At 48.4% G+C, this 19,802-nt stretch overlaps 1 protein-coding gene across 4 annotated transcripts in view; it reads right to left on the bottom strand.

The window, feature by feature from the left end:
* Positions 1-19,802, bottom strand: part of LRRN2 (leucine rich repeat neuronal 2) — a 67,950-nt gene that overhangs the window by 40,291 nt on the left and 7,857 nt on the right. For 2 of the 4 annotated variants that reach the window (XM_074033896.1, XM_074033899.1), the window contains exon 2: positions 1,471-1,660. The exons of the other annotated variants lie outside the window; for them this stretch is intronic. The gene's annotated coding sequence lies outside the window, so the exon portion shown is untranslated. The remainder of the gene's footprint in view (positions 1-1,470; positions 1,661-19,802) is intronic. 4 annotated transcript variants of the gene reach the window in all.

A 19,802-nucleotide genomic window follows, 5' to 3' on the forward strand; every position in this document is an offset into this window, starting at 1 on the left:
CTTATGCTTTTTAAATATTAGATACCTCTCTTAAAATTCTAGTAAGCCTTAGCCAATGGTTCTTTTTTTTTTTTTTTTTTTTTTTTGAGACTGAGTCTCACTCTGTCACCCAGGCCAGAGTGCAATGGCGCAATCTCGGCTCACTGTAACCTCTGCCTCCCAGGTTCAAGCCATTCTCCTGCCTCAGCCTCCTGAGTAGCTGGAATTACAGGCACATGCCACTATGCAGGGCTAATTTTTATATTTTAGTGGAGACAGGGTTTCACTGTATTGGCCAGGCTGATCTCAAACTCCTGACCTTAGGTGATTTGCCCACCTTGTCTCCCAAACTGTTGGGGTTACAGGCATGAGCCACTGTGCCCGGTCAATGGTTCGTATTTACAGGTGAGACATTTAAAGCCGATTGGAATGGGCAGGGCTTAAGTGAGAGGGAGGGGGTCTCCCAAATGTCATCACTTGTCCAACTACCAATATTTTTAGACCCAACTGGAAGAAATGACCAAAAGGCTTCCCCATTTGGCTTGGAAACTTTGAGCAAATGCTCATTTTTCCAACATAGTGCCTCATCTCTACCCATACTTGTACCCATATCCCCAAGTCAGCACTTTTTGGGTTCAGTCCCTTTGGAAAGCAAAGTTTTCTTCAGGATGCTCTAGGGTAAAGCAGGGACAGTCATGGGGTGAAATGGGGGTGAGGAAGGGATCTGAGGTATCACTCTCCTGTTTCTGGCCCTACTCCATACCCTGTCTTCAGATGCCAACCATTTCTCAGCCTCTCTGTGGTTTTACAGCAGGAATCTGCCCATTTCTTACTGACTCCTCTCTTTGGGAGTCTCTAGGTTTTTCTTGCTCTATCAAGCCAAGTCAGTTACCTTCTCAAGTTCCAAAATTGTACTGACATTTATTTGCTTTGATCTCCTCCCCTGCCCTTGTGGGCCTGCATCTTTTTTACTTCTTTACTCGTAGTGTGGTTTGGGGAGGCAGCACAGAGCACCAGGGATGTTAGTCCATCATGTTTAAACAGAAGTCCCTCCTTGCTGTTGTCATTCAAAAGGCAGTCACTGGTATTCTCTGTTTATCATAAGGTGGCTTCTGCCATTATGACCAACCCCAGTCTGACATGACATAATATGTAATGCTGACTTGCCAGTGCTGTGAGACCAGCAGGCGAACCTCCTGGCAAGCTGAGAGTTGGGTGACTTTGCCCTCAATAGCCATTCTCATTATATTTCTCAGTCATAGTTTACTGCATTTTATGGGGGAAATTATGTGGTAGTCTCTAATCCATGGATTCATGAAGGGCTATGATGTTTCCCTTGAGAATGTCAAGGGCCTACTGTACCTCTGTCACTATGGAAACTAGTTCCCTGGTAGCAATTACGCTTAGCAACATCCACAATAGTGCAATGCACATGGATTCTGGCTCTGGTAATGGACAGGGAGCAGTCCCCGGAGAGAGGGCCACACTTACCCTAATGACAGTCTCTAGGGTCTCCGTCCAGCCTGAGCACCCTGCATGGAGCCTGGCCTGAAGTGCTCCAGCTCAGAGGAGGAAGAGGGGGAAGGTAAGCCTGTTTGGCCCACTGCAATCTGGAATCATTCAAGTGCTCCTGGAATGGCTTTCCAAACCCAGCCTCCCAGGACATCTGTCTTATGGCCACCTAAAAGAGAGAGGTTTAAGGTGGTCAACAGTTCATAACCCACTTTCCGGGGTGTGTGTGTGTGTGTGTGTGATGGACAGTTCAAAAGTCACTTGTGCTTGGCTTTGAAATGCATTGTAGGATTTTTTCCCCGGTGTATTTACTATGCAAATGAGTTACTATGTGTGAAGTGTTTAGAACAGCCTGGCTCATGGTAAGTGCCTTACAAGTGTTTGCTATTATTATTATTACTAAAACTGTATTTAGCTTGGATCCACATGAAAACAAATTTGTATTCCTGGACTCTGCAATTCACTAAACTCAACAAAAAATAGATGAGACAGAGACCCAGGGACTAAGAACTCCTGGGTCATTGACCCCTCTTTACATAATAGAGAATAAGCCATCATCCAAATATTTTGTTCATTGGTTTGTCCCATTCACTGGATTGGTGAACTCCCTGCCAGGCCCACTCCTTGACACTTTACCAAGAACCAAAGAGTTGATGCCTGTAAAGACATCTGTGAGCTGTCTCTTTCCAGAGGACCCTCAAGGCTGCTTCTCCCTGGTCCAGGGGGCGACAGCAGGCCAAGCTCCATGCCCTTGGCTTGTTCACAGGGCTCCTGCTCCTCTCCAGGTCTCCCGTTCACCCGCATTTCTCCATCCAGCTGGCCTTCCTCCTGTTTATAGATGTGTCTCCATCTCCCCTTGCCTTTTCTGTCGTCATCTCCATCATCTCACTTTCTTTCTTTTCCTCCTCAGGGCTGGGAGTTCCTTAAGGGCAGGTCTTGTTCATCTTGACAGTCTGAACACCTAGAATGGGGCCTAGTAAATAGCAGATGTCCAACATATTTTTTTTCCTTTTTGGAATGATAAATCCTCTTTCTTTATTGCCTTGCTTCTGAGGTATCTGCCTTGTGTCCTTTACTTTCTGCCTCCTCCCCCACTTACTCTCTCTCTCTCTCTGTTCGTCTTAGAGCCTCTTGGGCTGCTCTTCTGCCTGGCTGTGCGTGTGAAGGAGGTGGTGTTTCCCATCCTTGGGAAAGCCCTGCTGACCTCAGTGGCAGGGAGAGGCCTAAACAGGTTGCACAGCTCAGCATGTCAGGAGTGATACCTCCTGATGAGAAACAGTCTTGTTCTGTGCAATTTCCATCTCATTTGTCTTTTCATTTGTAGCTTAAATTGGCCAATTTCATCTGGAATGTGCCTGGACTCTCTGACAAGCCATATACTACAAATGAGTGTCCTAGTAGCTGTCTACAGAGGGACTGGCAGGGGAGTGGGCCCAGGTCCTCCACAGCAGCATTGGTGACAGCTGCTGGGCCTCTGGAGACACTAATGCTTGGAGGATGGGGGCCAAATGTGATCTCCCCAAGGCCTGAGGAGGGGAGGATGGAGGAAACTGCCATAAGAGGGATTTAGGGCGAGGTCCTGAAAAATTCAGTTGATTGATTGATTGATTTTTTTCTCTCTATCAGAAGAGGGTAAGGTACATGGGATGGAAGAGGAGTTGTCTGCACGTTTAAGAGTGGGAAGCAGTGATACGATGTGGAGCAAAAAAGATAAATACTCCATTCCCATGAAATTCAAAAACAGGCTAAACCAGTCTACATTGCTAGAACGCTGAGTGTAAGAGAGTCTTTTAGGCGGCTAGAAATGTTCTACATGTTGTTTTATATCTTGATTTGGGAGTGGTAATATGGGGATATTGTATACTCCATATTCAAACTCAAGTTGCCCGCATGATTTGTTTACTTCACTATATGAGTTCTACCTCAATAAAAACGGGGGAAAAAGTCACACCAATGGTTTTCAAACTTTCCTGTACATAAGAATCCTGTGGGAGCTTATCTACAATGCAGATTTCTGGCCAGCCTGGAATCTATTTAGTTGGTCTGAAGTGCTGTCTGGGAATCTGCATCTGAGTGCCCCACACCCCCAAGGGTGATCTTGAGACAGGTGTTCCACAGACCAGAAAAGACCACGCAGGGGCTTGAACATCTGCCCAGTTAGATGGTCTAAGCGCCATGCTGCTGGGAGCCATGAGGGGCAGCTGGGTGGCTGAGAGCTCCCGGATGCCGTTGGCAGGGAGGGTTAGAGGTTGGCCACACTGCAGCACAGAGAAAGTACGGTCAGGACAGCAGAAGCGGTAGCGGGAAATGAGAGGCTGCTCTCTGGGCTAAGAAGGATCAGGACAGGGAGTAGATCCTCTCATCAGGGATGAGAATCTCTCTGAGCAAAGAATGCTCTCCTGTACCCCTGCACCCTGGGTACCCTGCCACAGGATGGCTGGGCAAACCTCATGGAGTGGCTTTGGCTCAGGAAGGGTAGCTGCTGCGGAAAGCTGGTCCCCAGTGGAGGTGGAGTTTCACGGAATAGCCTGATCCCTCTGTAGGGTCTGGAGACTGGATGTGATCAGTTCTGTATCTTCAGCAGGCACCTTCTGTCCAAAAGGAAGAAGGAACCCAAGACTGAAGACCCACAGCTAAAGGTGAGACCTTGGGGAGGGTGTAGACAATGTGGCACTTCATAGACAAATGCCAGGATAGTCTGAGCATCTGAAAATGTGGACAAATGATGACTTGAGCTATCCTTGACTTAAGGGTCTGGGAGGGCTAAGATGTAGTGACGGGGAGCTACATACAGGGAGTGGGGAAAGGGGCGGGGGCATCTACCATATGCCAGACCCTTTACAAACACCATCCCATCTAATCCTCTGGTAATTATCTGGCGTAATTTACTTATGTCAACTTTACAGATGACAAAACTAAGACTAAGAGATGTTCACCAACTTGTCCAAGGCCACAACTCACAGTGGAATCTGAACTTGGCTCCACATGACTCAAGTCCCATGATCTTTTCATGTTCCCTGCTACCTCTCCCTCTCAACCTCCTACAGTGATGGGACATTTATGAACTTGCAAAATGCTTTCTCACACATTATCTTATTTGATTTTCACAGATATGTGTGAGGCAGGTATAAGTTCTGTTCTATGGATGAACAATTGGTCTTCAGGTAAAGCACAACTTGTCTAAGGTCAAATAGCTGGTAAGTATTTGGGAACTGGGACCTAAATACACATTTGATGAGTAACTTTGCCACAACATCTTATCCAAACACTTGAAAACATACTCCAGCCTTGTCACAAACCCAGGAGAATTTGAAGATGTCCCTCCCTACTGACAGCCTGGTTTCATGGTCACTGGAAACTGATTTAACTAAACCCCTTTCTGTTCTCAGGATGGCTCAGGGGACTGAGCTGGAAAAAAAAAAAAAAAAAAAAAAAAGGCCTCAGAAGGGAAATGGAGGCCCAGAAAGCTTTGGTGAGCAGCTCGAGATTACACGGGACATGGACACCAGAATTCATGTTTCCTCAAATAGTTCATTTCCAGAGGCCTTTTAGGCTATTCTATCATCTGCCCTCTGTCTGCCTCAGGGGCTCTCCCCTCCATCCCCCATTTGGACCATCAACTGATGCCAATGGCACCAAGGAAGCATCAACTGATACTGGGCAGAAGGGCAGAGCAGTGGCCCCTGGGAGTCTTCATGGCTCCTCTGGCAGAAAGTACCTGGAGGCATCAGCTCATGGACCTGGAGCATATCAGCAAGGGTGCAGGTAGGAACAGGGATAAACCGTACCAGATCATCACCCTGGCACTACTCATGAGAAACTTTCCCAGCCATTCTACTTGGTTGACTTGGCCAGGAAGGAGTTAACACACAACATGTGAGGAGTACACTGAGTAGGGAGCTATGTTCTGGGGTGAACTGTGGGTATCTGGGTCCATTTAATGCACCAAGTCTTCAAATAGTGGCAGCCATCACAGGCTCTCCTGTCTGCTTGTGCCTGCACATGGGGATCTTTCACTTGGTGGCTTCTCCCTAGCAAACATTTTTAGCCCATCCTGGTTTCTCCTCCCTGCCCTCTCTACCGTGGGAAATGCAACCACATTGTCCACGTCAGACCTAATTAGACCAGCAAATCGGTGGCACTCAAGTCATCACAGCACACTCCAAGCACAAGAGGAAATGCTGTGTAGGTTATCCTGTGAGCTGCTTGTGTGTCTGTTTGTGTTTCCTTGGATTATCCATTCTCTGCTCCCTGTCTTCCATCACCTCACTAATGGAGAGGCAGGTTGCAGTCCCCCACAGGCCAGCATTCATCTTCCCAGTCTGACCCTCTCGGAGGCTATTACGCTGCTGTTGCAAGATCGACGAGGGGAGAAAAATGAAAACAGCGCACAGGGAGCAATGGAGGGCAAATGGGACTCTTTTAGAACTGGATCCATTGATACGTCAGGCCAAGGAGAAATGACCACAAGCTCTGAAAAATGGAGAGCTCCCTCAGACAGCAAAGCCAGCGGAGTGGGCTTCCCCGCTGGGCTGCCCACAGGAAGCGGCCAGGCTGGTGGGGGAAGTAGAGTGTTTCTCTGCAGAAGACTGGGCAGCCTAGGTCCTACAAAATGAGGTGAAGGTTACTGAGGTCATTGCTGCCCCTGCCTCAAATAAAAAATTAGAAATCCTCCCCACCCAGCTCTGTTCCTCTCCCCGCAAAGCATTGCGGAAGACAACACTGAAGCCGCCAGCCCTATTATGCATTCATGATTCCAGCTTCAACCAATCCTCTCTGCTGCAATCCCTTTATTCCTCCCCTGCAGCTGCCCCGGCACCTCTGCACAGTCCTTTTTCTGGATCTGCCCCTCACCGTGCTCCCATCTGCACCCCGTCCTCAGAACAGATTGCCTTGCCTGACCTCCTGAGGCCGATGGAGATGGAGATCGTGATGTAACCCCCTTTGCCCTCCATCACTGTGCCTCCCACACCTCTGCGCAGCTCGTTCACTCTCTCTCCCTTCACTCTGACTTAAGGGAAGAGGAATTTTTAAAACCAACCTCATCCCTTCCCACCTCCTCAGGAAACTCACTCCTTTGCTTACCCTCTCTCCACCTTTAAAAATAACAATAAAAACGCCTCTTTCACCTGTGATTCCTTCTAAGCACAGACCCTTCTTGCATAAGCCCCTGTGAGTTAATTTTCAATCCCACAGCTCTTCTCAATCCAACAGCATTTCTGCAGCTTTCAGCCTCGGGGAGCTCCTGATGGGATCGTCTGCCATGCTACCAACTTCCTTCTTGGAACTCCCTCCCCATCTTCTGCGCCTGCCTTGTGCCCATTCTCCTTCTGGAGTCAGTTCTCTGCCATTCGGCAGGCCCATCCTCCACTCCCCATTACGGTCCCTCTTTACAGCCTCATCTGGTCTTTCATTACACTCTGCAGTAGCCTGATGGTCAGCTCTTATATCCCATTCAGTTCCCTAAAGTGCCAAAGTTCCCCATGAGTCCCTAGAACAGTGTCCTAAATCAGACACGTCACCCTCTCTACCCCAATATTGACCCCACTTCCTCACCAGTTCATCCTCCCCAACAGTCCATTTTGTCTTCCCCGGTGAGGTTCCATTCTCTTTAGGAAGATAATGCTTCAACTCTTCCTTTGAATTGCCCCTAACTTGGATCACAGATGGACACGAAAGAAAAAGACAGACAAAATTTTTAAAAAGAACTGCCCCTAACAACAGAGTGATCATGCGTTCCCTGGGGGTCTGAAGGCACAGTCCCACATGGCCCGCCGAAAGGCCAAAACTACTTTAAAGTCTCATTTTTCATTTTTATTTTTTCAGAGACAGGTTCTCCTTCTGTCACCCAGGCTGGTCTTGAACTCCTGGGCTCTAAGTGATCCTCCCACCTCCACCTTCCAAAGCACTGGGATTACAGGTGTGAACACCCCCATAGCTGGCCTCTAATTGCTTTGGGGGTGAGTCGACATCATTAGTAGTTCCTTGAGGGCAAGGCCCACAGTTTTACCCTTTTTATCTGTCCCTCCTACTTGTGGCCTTAATTGGCCAAAATCATGGGTTCCCCTTAAGGCCACAGGGCACTCTCTGTGAAAGGCCACCCTGGAGACTCCACTTATCTCCAATGTGTCCCTGGAGGCTGGGGTCGGCTCTCTTGTCACCTCACTCTTCAAAGGGACAGTGGGAGTTGCTCAAGCAAGCCCATCTCCTGGGCGCTGTGCCCAGGACAGAGACTAGTCCAACTTGTGGTTCCTTTCCAATCACTTAATCACATTTGGCTCTTCACACCTGAGGTTGAGGACTTCCAACAGCTCCACAAATCCTCTGCAATTAAACCTCCTGAGACCCCCGCTGAGTGAAAATAACTCACTGCTTCCACAAGCTAAAACACCCCAGTAGACTTTTTAGCTTAGCATGGACACTTTCGGAACCCAACCAATTGTTTCTGCAGACTGCATCGGCACAGCCTGACCCAGCACCTGCTGGGAGGGCGGTGGTATGGGAAGAAGCAGGAGTTGGAAGGGTTGCTTTGCATTTTGATAAAATGAGCAAACTGCAAATTAGATGCAAAATACTATGAAAAGATGGCATATATTAATTTGAAACCAAAAGCTCTGGGCATTTTAGGCAATAAAATGCCAGCCCTGTATGTGATCATATTTACTGCCCCAATTTTCCTTTCCTGATATTCTAAGTAAAACGGAAAGTGTACGCTATTGAGAGGGACATATTCCTCTCCTGTGAATGTCTAGGCATAGGAATAAGTTGGTCATGATGCTAGTTATGTAAATATAAATGCCATCTCATCCACATCCTCGCTGGCAAACATTTATTGAGCACCTACTATGTGTAAAACACCATGCTAGGTGTTAACCAAAGAGCATAAAGTACCCTCATTCAGTTGAGCTCATACAATAAACATCTATTAGGCGCTTATTGCTAAACATTTATTAAGTGCCACTTGCTAGTCATGTGATCCTGGGCCAGTTAGCTTTCTCATTTGCAAAACGAGGTAATGCCAATGTCCTTCAGTGGGTGGATGGTTACATAATTGTGGCATATCCCTATCATGGAATACTACAAAAAAGAACAAACTACTGATATAGGCAACTACTCGATGAACTTCAAGGAAATTATGCTGAATACAAAAAAAGCCACCGGGTACAGTGGCTCAAGCCTGTAATCCCAGCACTTTGGGAGGCTGAGGCAGATGGATCACTTTAGGTCAGGAGTTTGAGACCAGCCTGGCCAACATGATGAAACCCAGTCTCTACTAAAAATACAAAAAATTAGCCAGGCGTGGTGGCCCACACCTGTAATCCCAGCTGCTCGGGAGGCTGAGGCAGGAGAATTGCTTGAACCTGGGAGGCAGAGGTTGCAGTGAGCCAAGATCGTGCCGCTGCACTCCAGCCTGGATGCCAGAGTGAAACTCTGTCTCCAAAAAAAAAAAAAGCCAACAACAAAAAATTACAGACTCAATGTTCCCATTTATATAACAACTGCGAAACAACATAATTATAGAGATGAAGAATAGCTGAGTGGCTGACAGAGTGCGAGATGCGGTAGCATGGCTCTACAAGGGCAGCACAAGGGAGTCCTGTGATGGTGCAGTTACGTAGCTTGATTGTGGTGGATTTACACAAAACCAGGCACACACAAAGGAGTGCATGTGTAACTGGTGAAATTCAGATAAACTCTATGGGTTATACCAATGTCAATTTCCTTTTTTTGACACTACACTGTAATTAGGCAAGATGTTGGTGCTGGGGGATGCTGGATGAAGGGTACTGTGGACTTCCCTGCACATTTCTTTGCATCTCCAGTTAATCTATACTTTTTTTAAAAAAAATTAAAAAACAATTTAAAAATAGGGTGTAAAACATAATCATATGGTTATTCTGAGGATTCAATGAGTTAATATAAAGCACTTAAATAGCATCTAGTACATAGTAAAGCTTCAATATATGTTGTGATTTTATTACTACTACATGCGGGACACTGGGAGTTGCCCATATAAATAGCTCACAGTCTCTGTTTTTGAGGAGTTGCTAATCCAGCAGAAGAGAAAGACCCAGCAAAGAGAGACTTTTAATAGAATGTGCTGAATGTGCTCTGTTCATGGGAGGAGTTCTCAGGGCTTTAGGGAGGGTTTCCTGGAAAAGATGCCACTAGAGCTGAGTAGTGAAGTCTGTCTGGTAAGAGTCAGCCAGGAGAGGAGACTATCAAGGGCACCCAGGCAGAAGGAACAGTCCGAGAAAAGCTCAGAGGTGTGAAGCTGCGTGAGATGGCTGAGCAACTGGGGACCACTGGTTTAACTTGGGCATCTGGGAGGCAGTGAGGGGTGGAAGAAGAGGCTGGCAAAGTAGGCAGAAGCCATGCCAGGGAGGGTGTGCATGTCTCAAGAGCTCGCATGTTATCCTCCTGGAGTGTGTGGTGAGGAGCCACTGTCTTCTCTCAGCTTTGATCATCCTCGTTCCTTACTCTGTGGACTCTCTGGGCACTCCTGTTCCAGAGTACTCCATTCCTGGCATGGAATGAATCCCCATAGACCTGTGAAGATCTGAGAAAAGCAAGAGGCCAGTGCTGGCCCCACCAAGCCAACTTGGTCTGCTCCAAACCAAACTGCACATGACATTCTAGACCCACCTTTTTCCCAGTCCCTGTGGGTGGTGGTGGTTGTTTGTGGTGCCACTCCTCCTTCCACTACTGTGGATAATTTGAACTTGCAGCAATCTCTTTTCTATAAAGCACCGATATGCAGCAGTAGAGACAGCATGGAAGGGCTGGGTGCAGTGACTCATGCCTGTAATCCCAGCACTTTGGGAGACTGAGGCGGGCAGATCATTTGAGGTCAGGAGTTCGAGACCAGCCTGGCCAACATGGTGAAACCCGATCTCTACTAAAAATACAAATATTAGCCGGGTGTGGTGGTGCGTGCCTGTGAACCCAGCTAATTGGGAGGCTGAGCTAGGAGAATCGCTTGAACCCGGGAGGCGGAGGTTGCAGTGAGCCAAGATCACGCCATTGCACTCCAGCCTGGGTGACAGAGTGAGATTCTGTCTCAAAAAAGGGCAAGGAAGTGGGGCCTGAGTATCAGGCTCAAGTCTAGCTCTTCACTGATCAGCTGTGTGACTGTGGGCAACCACCACTCCTCTCTGGGCTGCAGTTTGCTTCACTGTGAAACAGGTGATCATAATACACACCCCAGCTTCCTCATGGGTGTAGCTCTAAGGAGAAAGAAAAAATCAAACACCATAATATATGTGAAAGAGTTTTGTAGGTTGTAAATAGTTTTTCTTCGTGTTTTTGAGACAGGGTCTCACTCTGTTGCACAGGCTGGAGTGCAGTGGTGCTACCCTAGCTCACTGCAGCCTTGACCTCCAGGGCTTAAGCGCACCTCCTGCCTCAGTCTCCCAAGTAGCTGGAACTACAGGCGCTGGCCACCACACCTGGCTACTTTTTAAATCTTTCGTAGAGATGGGGGGGGGGTCTCACTATGTTGCCCAGGCTGGTCTTGAACTCCTGGCCTCAAGTGATCCTCCCACCTCAGCCTCCTCAGAGTTCTGGGATTACAGGCATGAGCCACTGCACCTGACTGTAAATAGCTTTTCACATGTGAAAGGTTAATGCTATTTCTGAAAAATCTATTCATGTGGAGGAGCCTACATTGGAAACTCAAAGTGAATGACTTTTGAATCTTTGGTTGAGGAAGGACAGGGAAGGGAAGGGAGCAGGAGCATGGTCTTCTGGTCTACCAATGCCACACACAAGGAATAGCTTTCCTTTTGGACTTTTTCATGGATTCTTTTTGTATTTAAAGACTTCTCATGGATGAATTCACTCTCCCAAGATTTTCTGGAAAAGCCAAATCTGTGCCAGGTACCAATGATAACAATAATACAATGGATAGGGTCTCTACCCTCATAGGGTCACAGCCTAGTGGCAGAGATGGACATTTCTCTAATAAGCACCTAACTGTATAATTAGATGTAATTATGTGTGTTATGAAGAAAGCATACAGGACATTGTTTAACTGGGGCCTGGTAAAATTCTGAAGGTATAGGGATGCTTTTTTAAGGAAGGGCTACTTGAGCTGAGATCTGCAGGATAACTAGTATTTAGGGAGCAGAAGTAAGGGATGGGAAGAGTGATTAAGGGCCAGGAAACAGCACATGTGAAGGCCATGAGGCCAAAAGGAGCTCAGCAGTCAAAGAGCTGAAAAAGGCCACGGTGCAGAGTGCAGAGCGTGAGGGAGGGGAGTGAGGATGCTGCAGTGCAGGCACGGGTCAGATACCACAAGAGACCATCCCACTGGTCATCCTAAAGAGCACGGGAATCACTTAAGAGTTTTGAGAGTACAACAGAATGTGACTAGGTCAGATTTGTGTCCTTAAAAGGTCATTCCAGCAGCAATTCAGAGACCCAATTACTAAAGCCAGGGAACATTTTTTCGTTCTCAGAAGCATTTCCACTCTATTTTTTTTTTTTTTGACACTTTCTTTTCTCTTGGCTTCTCTGACAATCGGAGATTCAAGAGTGGATACAACCATACCAATGAGAAGATGATTCCACAGCCTGGAGAAGAGGCAAAGTCAGTCTGAACTAGTGTGGAGGCTGTGGAGATGGGGAGGAGTGGAGTGGATGGACCCAGGTGCTTTTTAGGAGGTAGACAGGGCCTGGTGATGGGCCGGATGTAAGCGGTGGAGAAAATGGAAGAGATGACAGTGACTCCCAGCTGATGGCGTGCAGAACTGAGGTTTGAGGTTATGCCATTCACAAAACAGGCAGCACTGGAGGAGGATCAGGCAGCGGGTGAGAAGGCAGTGGGAGATGTAGCAGGAGAATCACGACTCTGGCTTTCAGTATTTTAAGTCTGAGGTTTCTTGAGACATCCAACTTAGTCAACTAGGCAGGTGAATATAAGGATAAGGGGCTCAGAAGAAAAGACACCGACTAGGAAGCTGGGTGTCATCTGCATGTGGATGACAACGGAAGCCATTCATGTGGCTGAGATGGCCCAGGGACAGAGTATCCAATCAGAAGAGAACACCTTGAGCCAGACCATAAGGAACACCAACATTTAAAGATCAAGACAGGAAGGATGAGTCAGCAAAGACGACTCAGGAGTACCAGAGAAGCCAAGAATGTGGGGTCAGAGAAGCCAAGGGAAAAGAAAGTGTCAAAAAAAATAGAGTGGAAAATGCTTCTGAGAAGTAAAAAATGTTCCCTTGCTTTAGCAATCTGGAGAGCTGCTTCAGCAGAGTGATGGGGGAGGAAGTCAGACTGAAGCAGGGCTGGGGAAGGAGTGGGTGGTGCAGAGATGGAGAATGCTGCTGCAGCCAACCCTTTCAGACATTTGGCTTGTACAGAGAAGAGAGACAGTGTGGTGGCAGCAAGTGGAGTCGGGCTTCAGGAAGGTTTTTGTTGTTGTTTTGCTTGTTGAAGGCATGAGAAACTTGAGCATGGTGAGAAGGCTGTTTCTGAGAAGGCAGAGGAGAGGATCTAGAACATGGGTGGTGGAAGAACTGGCCTGTGATGGCCATGCTGCGGCCTCTGCAGACACAGGAGGGAAGGAGGAGAGGACTGGCCCAGAGGCAGGTAGTTTGTGGGTTTGGTGGGGACAAGTTGGGGAGTTTTGCCTGGTGACTTCTCTCTCTCTGTGAAGTGGGAGGTGAGGTCCTCAGCTAAGCATGAGGGTGGAGGCGGAGGTTCGGGAAGGAAGGTGTGAAATAGTCATTGTGGAGAGTGAGGGGAGAGAGAACCAGAGGAACGTGGTAGGAACACCAGGCACTTTTGAAGAGCAAGTTGGGTTGGTGATGGTGAGTTTGTAGAAGTAACAATCTGTTTCGTGTGTGTGTGTGTGTGTGTGTGTGTGTGTATGTGTGTGTCCCAGCAGGTCCACATTCCTGAATGCAGGTAGAAAGAAGCAGATAGAGCAATTAATCCAGAACTGGGACTTGGTCAAACTGGGACAATAAAAAGACAGAGGCTCAAGAGAGTTCAGGATATTGGCAGGAGGATTCTTAAAAATAATGGACCATGGACTCTACCTGGACTCAGAGAAGGGAAGGCAGTGGAAGGTAATGGATGGTAAAAAGAAAAAAAGCAGAGGTGCCAATGGAGCAAAGGTCCCAAGGAGGTTAAAGAGTGGGGGTGTCATACAACCCTCCCACTGCTAAATTTGACTGACTAAAAAAAAAAGTGGTGATGTGAGAGTCCTTGGACAAGCAAGCTGGGAGACCAAAAGGTGTAGAAGATGGTGACCAGAAAGCTGGGTACTCTGCTAGGTAATTTTCAGGGGATGGCAAAATACAGAGTATGAACTTGCAAGTGAGTGGCTGAGATAGGTGAGCCCCTAAGGGTCTGGGTTAGAAGAAGCTGTCTGCGTCGTCACTAATCTCACCCAGGATGATGGAGAGACACAGACTTGGGAAGGGAGAAGGTCTATGGGCACATGCCAGAGGCTTTCCTGAATGAAGAGGGTGGCTAGTGAGAATAAAGGTGGGTGGGGAGGATGTTGCCTTATTTTGCGAGGTTTGGAGAATAATGGTGTCTCAGAGACATTACATTCTCTTGCACATGAAGTAGGCCCTCCAGGGTGAAAGATCAGGAAAAACAGTGGAAGAAGGAGTCTTGAGGTAGTAGATATAGCACAAAGCCAGAAGTTAGGAGCTTTCTGTCTAGTCCCAAGGGCACTAATATGCTCTGTGATCTCAAGTCCTTCCCCCTCCCCAATGCTTAAGTTTCTCATAGATAAAAATACACTGGGAGAACCGGCTAAGGTAGAGCTTTCCAAGTGGTGTTAGGGAGCAACAAATGGGTACAGGTGTGCTGAGATCACGACCCCTTAGCCCTTGGGTCAGTTGCTCCCTGAGCCATTATCACTGTGTTTGTGTGCTACAACGTGAATGAGGACGGCGAGAAAGCAGTGGGACAGACGCTCTCCAAGGCCCCAGCTATCTCTGACGTTCTGTTTGCACATCTCTGTCGCGCCGTCTTGGAGGAGGCTGCAGGGAGGCTGATAGAAGAACAGACAGACTCCTGCTGCAGGCAGAAGTCCATCTGCTGGCAGAGATAGAAGCCAAGTTTCCTAGCTCCCCCTTGCTCTCCTTCCCTCCCTCCCAGCACTAGTTGAGGGAGCTGTGATCTGCTCAGATGCCCAGGTGAGAGCAGGTGCACCTTGCTCCCCTTCCAGCTGATAGTTGGGTGGTCACCGGCCCCCTCAAGCCTCAGCAGCAGCTTGTGAAAGTGAAGGAGTGACCACCCACTGGTTCCATCAATCATCCACTTCATCCAGCTCTAAAAACAGACTCACCATTTCTGAGAAACTGGGCAGTGTATCTCACTGCACACCACCCAGACAGGGCCTTCACAATGCAGATCTTTCTCTTAGGGCCAGCCACTTCTCAGAAGTCCATGTAAGATCCACCTACATGGTTGACCGAGGGCCACCCCCTCTCTGCTACTAGCCTTCCTAGGGGCCCTCCCTCTCCCTCTGTCCAATGATATATGCTTAGAGAATGCACCAGCAACTTAAATTCACCCTAATCATAAAACACCGGGAAACACCCACTTGGCCCTGTACTTTGCACACAGATGTTCAATAAACATTTACTGAACTAAATGAAGACTATTCTCAAATATTTAAAAAATACCCTACCAAGTCTATCAGAATTATTTAAATTATCCATCACATTATTCCTGTTTATTTGGGTAGATAATTAAAAGATGACTTTTAAAATTCTTTAATATTTATTGGTACCTGCTGTGTGCCAAGCATTTTACAAGCATGAGCCAGTTTCCTTTTCACAACACTGTGAACTGGGTGTGTTAAACCCATTTTATAGATAAGTGAAATGAGGCTCAAAGAGAGACTGAGACATGTCCAAGGTCATAGAGCTGGGAAGCAGAAGTCATAGGATTCTAACCCAGATGGATCCAGCTTTCAAGAGGGTGCTCTTTTCAGCACATCAGGCTGCCTCCCACAAATGCACAACAGATCGCAGCATCAAGAGTGACCTAAAGAGACAGAGGCAGCAAAGTAGTATGCAGGAAGACTGCAGCCACACAGCAAATCTGAGGCTTCCCACTGCCTTGCCCTGGGGAAATCGTTTTGAGGTTGGCTAAGCTTTGCCAAAGAAAAGTGGAGAGGGGACTGGCCCCTGCTCCTCTAGGCCCCTGTGATTGCTAGACTGGTTCTCCCCTCCCTGCTTTCCCCCACTACCCATGTGATCTGGCATTTCATTTAGGGCTGCCCTGCTTGGTTGTCTGAGTGTGTGAGAGGCCTAGAAGCAGCAAGGATCTGTCCTTGGATACTCTACTCCCACCTCACTCCCCATAGGACCAAGCGACTCCTGGGCCCAGGTACCCCTTTGTTCTCAGGGCCCAGGAGACAGATAGGAGAGTGGTGGAAAACATGAGTGGTCTGACCTGCCATGTTTGAACGTGGCTGTCACCCCCATGCCTGCCAGAATCTGCCTGACAGGTGAGCAGCTGTGCACTACATCTGTCTGTCCATCTGTCTCCCTCTCAGGGGCCTGCAGAGAGCCAATACTCCTCAGGGAGGGGAGGCCCTGGACCTGAAGCAGCTCCCTTACTTTGGATGTTACTCAGCAGGGACTAGGAAGGGTGGGGCAGGATAAGTGTGCCTCTGTCCCCATCCAAAACCCAACCCCTGCCCCGCCAACTGCCAAGTCCCCCTCACTGCCTCCCCTCCCCTCCCCTCCTCACTACTCTCCTAGCTCTTCCTGCCAAGCTCTGCAAATTACCACACATGCCAATAAGTCATTAGAAACCAGAACGGCAAATGTGGGGTTGCCATGGAGACCAACACCAGGGAGCTGGCAGCCCTGGGGGCCGGCCGGTGGCTCAGGTGTGCTTCAGGGAGAGCTGGGAAGGTCAAAATGCCTGACAGAGGGTATATGCACTACTAGGGCGCTGATTTTAGGCAACGCTCTGCCTCTGCCTGCTTTTCCTCTCCCTTCCCTCCCACGGCCCTGGGTCCTGCCCACCTGCAGCTTGTTATGGGTGATAAATGCTGCATAGGCTTCACGAGGGCAGGTGCAGCCGGGGCCAGTGGGCTGGGTCCTCTCCCTTCCCAGAGCTGTGTCTCTACCCAGAGCAGGTGGCTGTGAGAAAGCCCACCTGGGGACCAGTTCCAGGACAAATAATACAGACAGATCTGAGCAACTTGGGCTGGCTGCGGATGTTTGGAGAAAGCTGAGGGCAGGGAGGGGCTGAGGTCAGGACTGGAACTCAGAGCTGCTCATCTTCCTGCACCGGTGCTCACGTCGCCTCTGCCCAGTTCTTAGCACAGTGCTTGGGCCTTTATATGCACACGTTTGTTGAACATGTAAAAATATACACATACAATTATTGTAACGGATGAGTTCATGAGAGAATTCACGTAAGCATCTGGGATTTCTGACAAAACAGGAGTGGACCGTGGGTTGCAGTCCCAGCTCATCCACTAACTCAGCGTGACCGCACACAAAACCACTCCTTCCTGGGCCTCGATTTCATTGTCTGGAGAATAAGCAGGTTGCATTTCAGACACAGTGTATTTCAAACCAGGTTCCTTGGAGCCACCAAGTTATGAAGCAATCCCTCCAGGGTGGCTGGGAGGTCAGAAGGAGGCCAACTGGGTTCTGATCCACCACTTGGCTTTTGCCTTGTATTTAGTTTCCTGATGCTGCTGTGAGCAAAGGACCGCAAACTTAGTGGCTAAAAACAACACAGACATATTCTCTTATAGTTCTGGAGGCCAGAAGTCCAAAATGGGTCACCCTGGCTTCAAGCTAGGTGTCGGTAGGGTTGTGTTTCTTTCTGGAGGCTGGAGGGGAGACTCTGTTTCCTGGACTATCCCAGCTTCTTAGACAGGGATCTAGAGGCTGCCCACAGGCCCTGGCCCATGGCCCCTTCCATCTTCAACACCAGCACTGGCAGGTCCAGCCTTTCACACATGGCATTACCCGGATGCTGACTTCTGCCTCCCTCTTCCACTTTTAAAGGACCCATGTGATTACACTGGACCCACCCAGATAATCCAGGATAATTTATTCTTAAGTCAGATATCAGCAATCTTCTTTCTCCCTCGTCATGGAACATAACATATTCACAGGTTCTAGGGATTAGTACATGGACATCTTAGGGGGCCCATTATTCTGCCTACCATACATTGAAAAATGGATTAACTTCTATAAATGTTTGAAAGCCACAAAACCAGAGGGCTTCCTGTTGCCATCAGTTCTGAAGCACTATGACCTAGGCTCTTCTCCTTTTCTCCATGGGGGATACGCAGAGGAGCTCTGGGTCTGCCCATCAGAGGTGAATGTTGGCAGGCTTAGGCTGTTTTGTGGGCTGTGCAGAGAGATGGGTCTCTGGGGAGTAAAGAATGAGGACTGTTTTAGGGGATTGGCCCTGTCTCAGCTTCTTCACCTCCATTCCCTATATACCCCAAAATTCAGATGACCCTGCAGTTGTCTGCTCATTTTTATTTCCATGCGAGATTACATGGAGCAATGTGTGTGTGTGTGTGTGTGTGTGTGTACCCACCCATGCACACTTTACCTGTTGCAAAAAGCATGCCAATCTAACAGTCATAAAGGTGAGATAACATCTTGTCTTTCCACACTTTGACCTTCAACACTGTCCTCTTCCAAGATTCATGAATGGTCCCAGATTGTTTAGAACAAATTCTAGAAACAGTAGCTAAGCTCAGAAAGCATAGGGTCTTAGACCTCTCTGAGCTTAGGTACTGTTGCTAGCAACTTTCAGGCCCATAATGCTCAACTCTCGCCTCTGCAGGTGAGACAGGCTCTTTCTTGCCTGTGGGGGAGATGGTGGCCTCTCATTCTTCCATACAGCATAACCTCTGTTCTCATCTCCACAAGACACCCTCTGCCAACTGCTTGGGACCCAGTAGAAATCAATAACTCTTATGGGCAAGGCGCCTCGGGCAGTAATCACAGCCCCGCAGTTTTATGATTGTATGCAAATTACTCACCTCTCTCGGACTTATTTTCTTCCCTCAGTATAAACTGGCAGCTCATTCCCATTCCCACTTCTACCATATGTCCCAGGGGACCCCGGAAAAGAAATGTGATGAAGTAGGGGACGCTGTTCTCTAGAGGAGTAGCCCTGGGGAAATTGAGAAAAGGAACTAACATTTATTGAGCTTCTACTTTGTAGCAGGTACTTTACACAGATTTGCTCACTTAATGTGGTAGTTGAGAATCAGGGCTCCGGAGTCAGAAAGATTTGGGGGCTGAATTCTGGCTCTGCCACTTGCTGGCTGTGCATGGCCTCCAGGCTTTAGTGTCCTCAACTGCAAAATGGGGGAAAATAATACCTACTTCACAGCGTTATGCGGATGAAATGAGATAAATGCAGTGAAGCTTCAGGTACTTCATAAGCACTCAATAATGTTAGCTCTTATTATTATTATTAACAACCCTAGGAAGTGGATGTTATTAACTCAGATTTATAGATGAGGAAACTGAGGCTCAGAGCAGTTAAGATGCCCAAGGGAAGGTGGCTAGGGACCGTGAATCCTGACCCAATGCCAACTGATTCCACTTCCTCTGGATTGTGAGCCATAAGGACAAAAGCCTCAGGCTCAGCCTCTGCGTCTTCCAGGGGGTTGTGCTGGGGTGCCACGGATGTGCCCCCCTTTCTCAGGCTCCGAGGACCTAGAGGAGGGAAGAAGTCTGTCTAGTAGTGGACTGCTTTGCCTATGGGTCTCTTGGCTCCTGCATTTAGACTGGGGGCTGGAGGCAGGGAGGAGAGCATCTCCCCCCACTGTGTCTTGGGTGGGTGAGGGCACTACCAATGGATCCTAGTCTGCTCCACTCTGGTGATCTCTCTCTATACTTCAGAGGTGAGCTCACACCCCCAGGATCCAGGGAGAGGACACACTCACCCCTCATGGGGGAGGAAGTTTGCTCATCTTGGTGCAATTTTATTTCCAGTTCACGATATCTGGAACGACCAGGAATGTTACAGGAGTAACCTACCCAACAGGGGCCCATCCAGGCAGTGAGAGGAAGGGAGAAGAGAAGCTGCTGGAGCCTGGGTAGATACATGGAGCCTAAGGGAATTCCAGAGAACATGGCTCCAGACACCAGTGAACTAAGAGGCGTGCAGACCTGGGACAATGGCCGGAGCTGGAAATGGGACTCCCTGCAGCCAGAGGACTTCCAAGATCAGAGATCATCTGGTCTTGGGCAGGAGAGGGCAAGGACACTAGATAATGGATTTCCTTCTGGAAAGGGTGGCTTTCCATGTCTCTGGAGAGAGTACAGGGGGCATCG

This window comes from Macaca fascicularis, chromosome 1 (genome assembly GCF_037993035.2).
Source record: "Macaca fascicularis isolate 582-1 chromosome 1, T2T-MFA8v1.1".
Taxonomy (NCBI): Eukaryota; Metazoa; Chordata; class Mammalia; order Primates; family Cercopithecidae; genus Macaca; species Macaca fascicularis.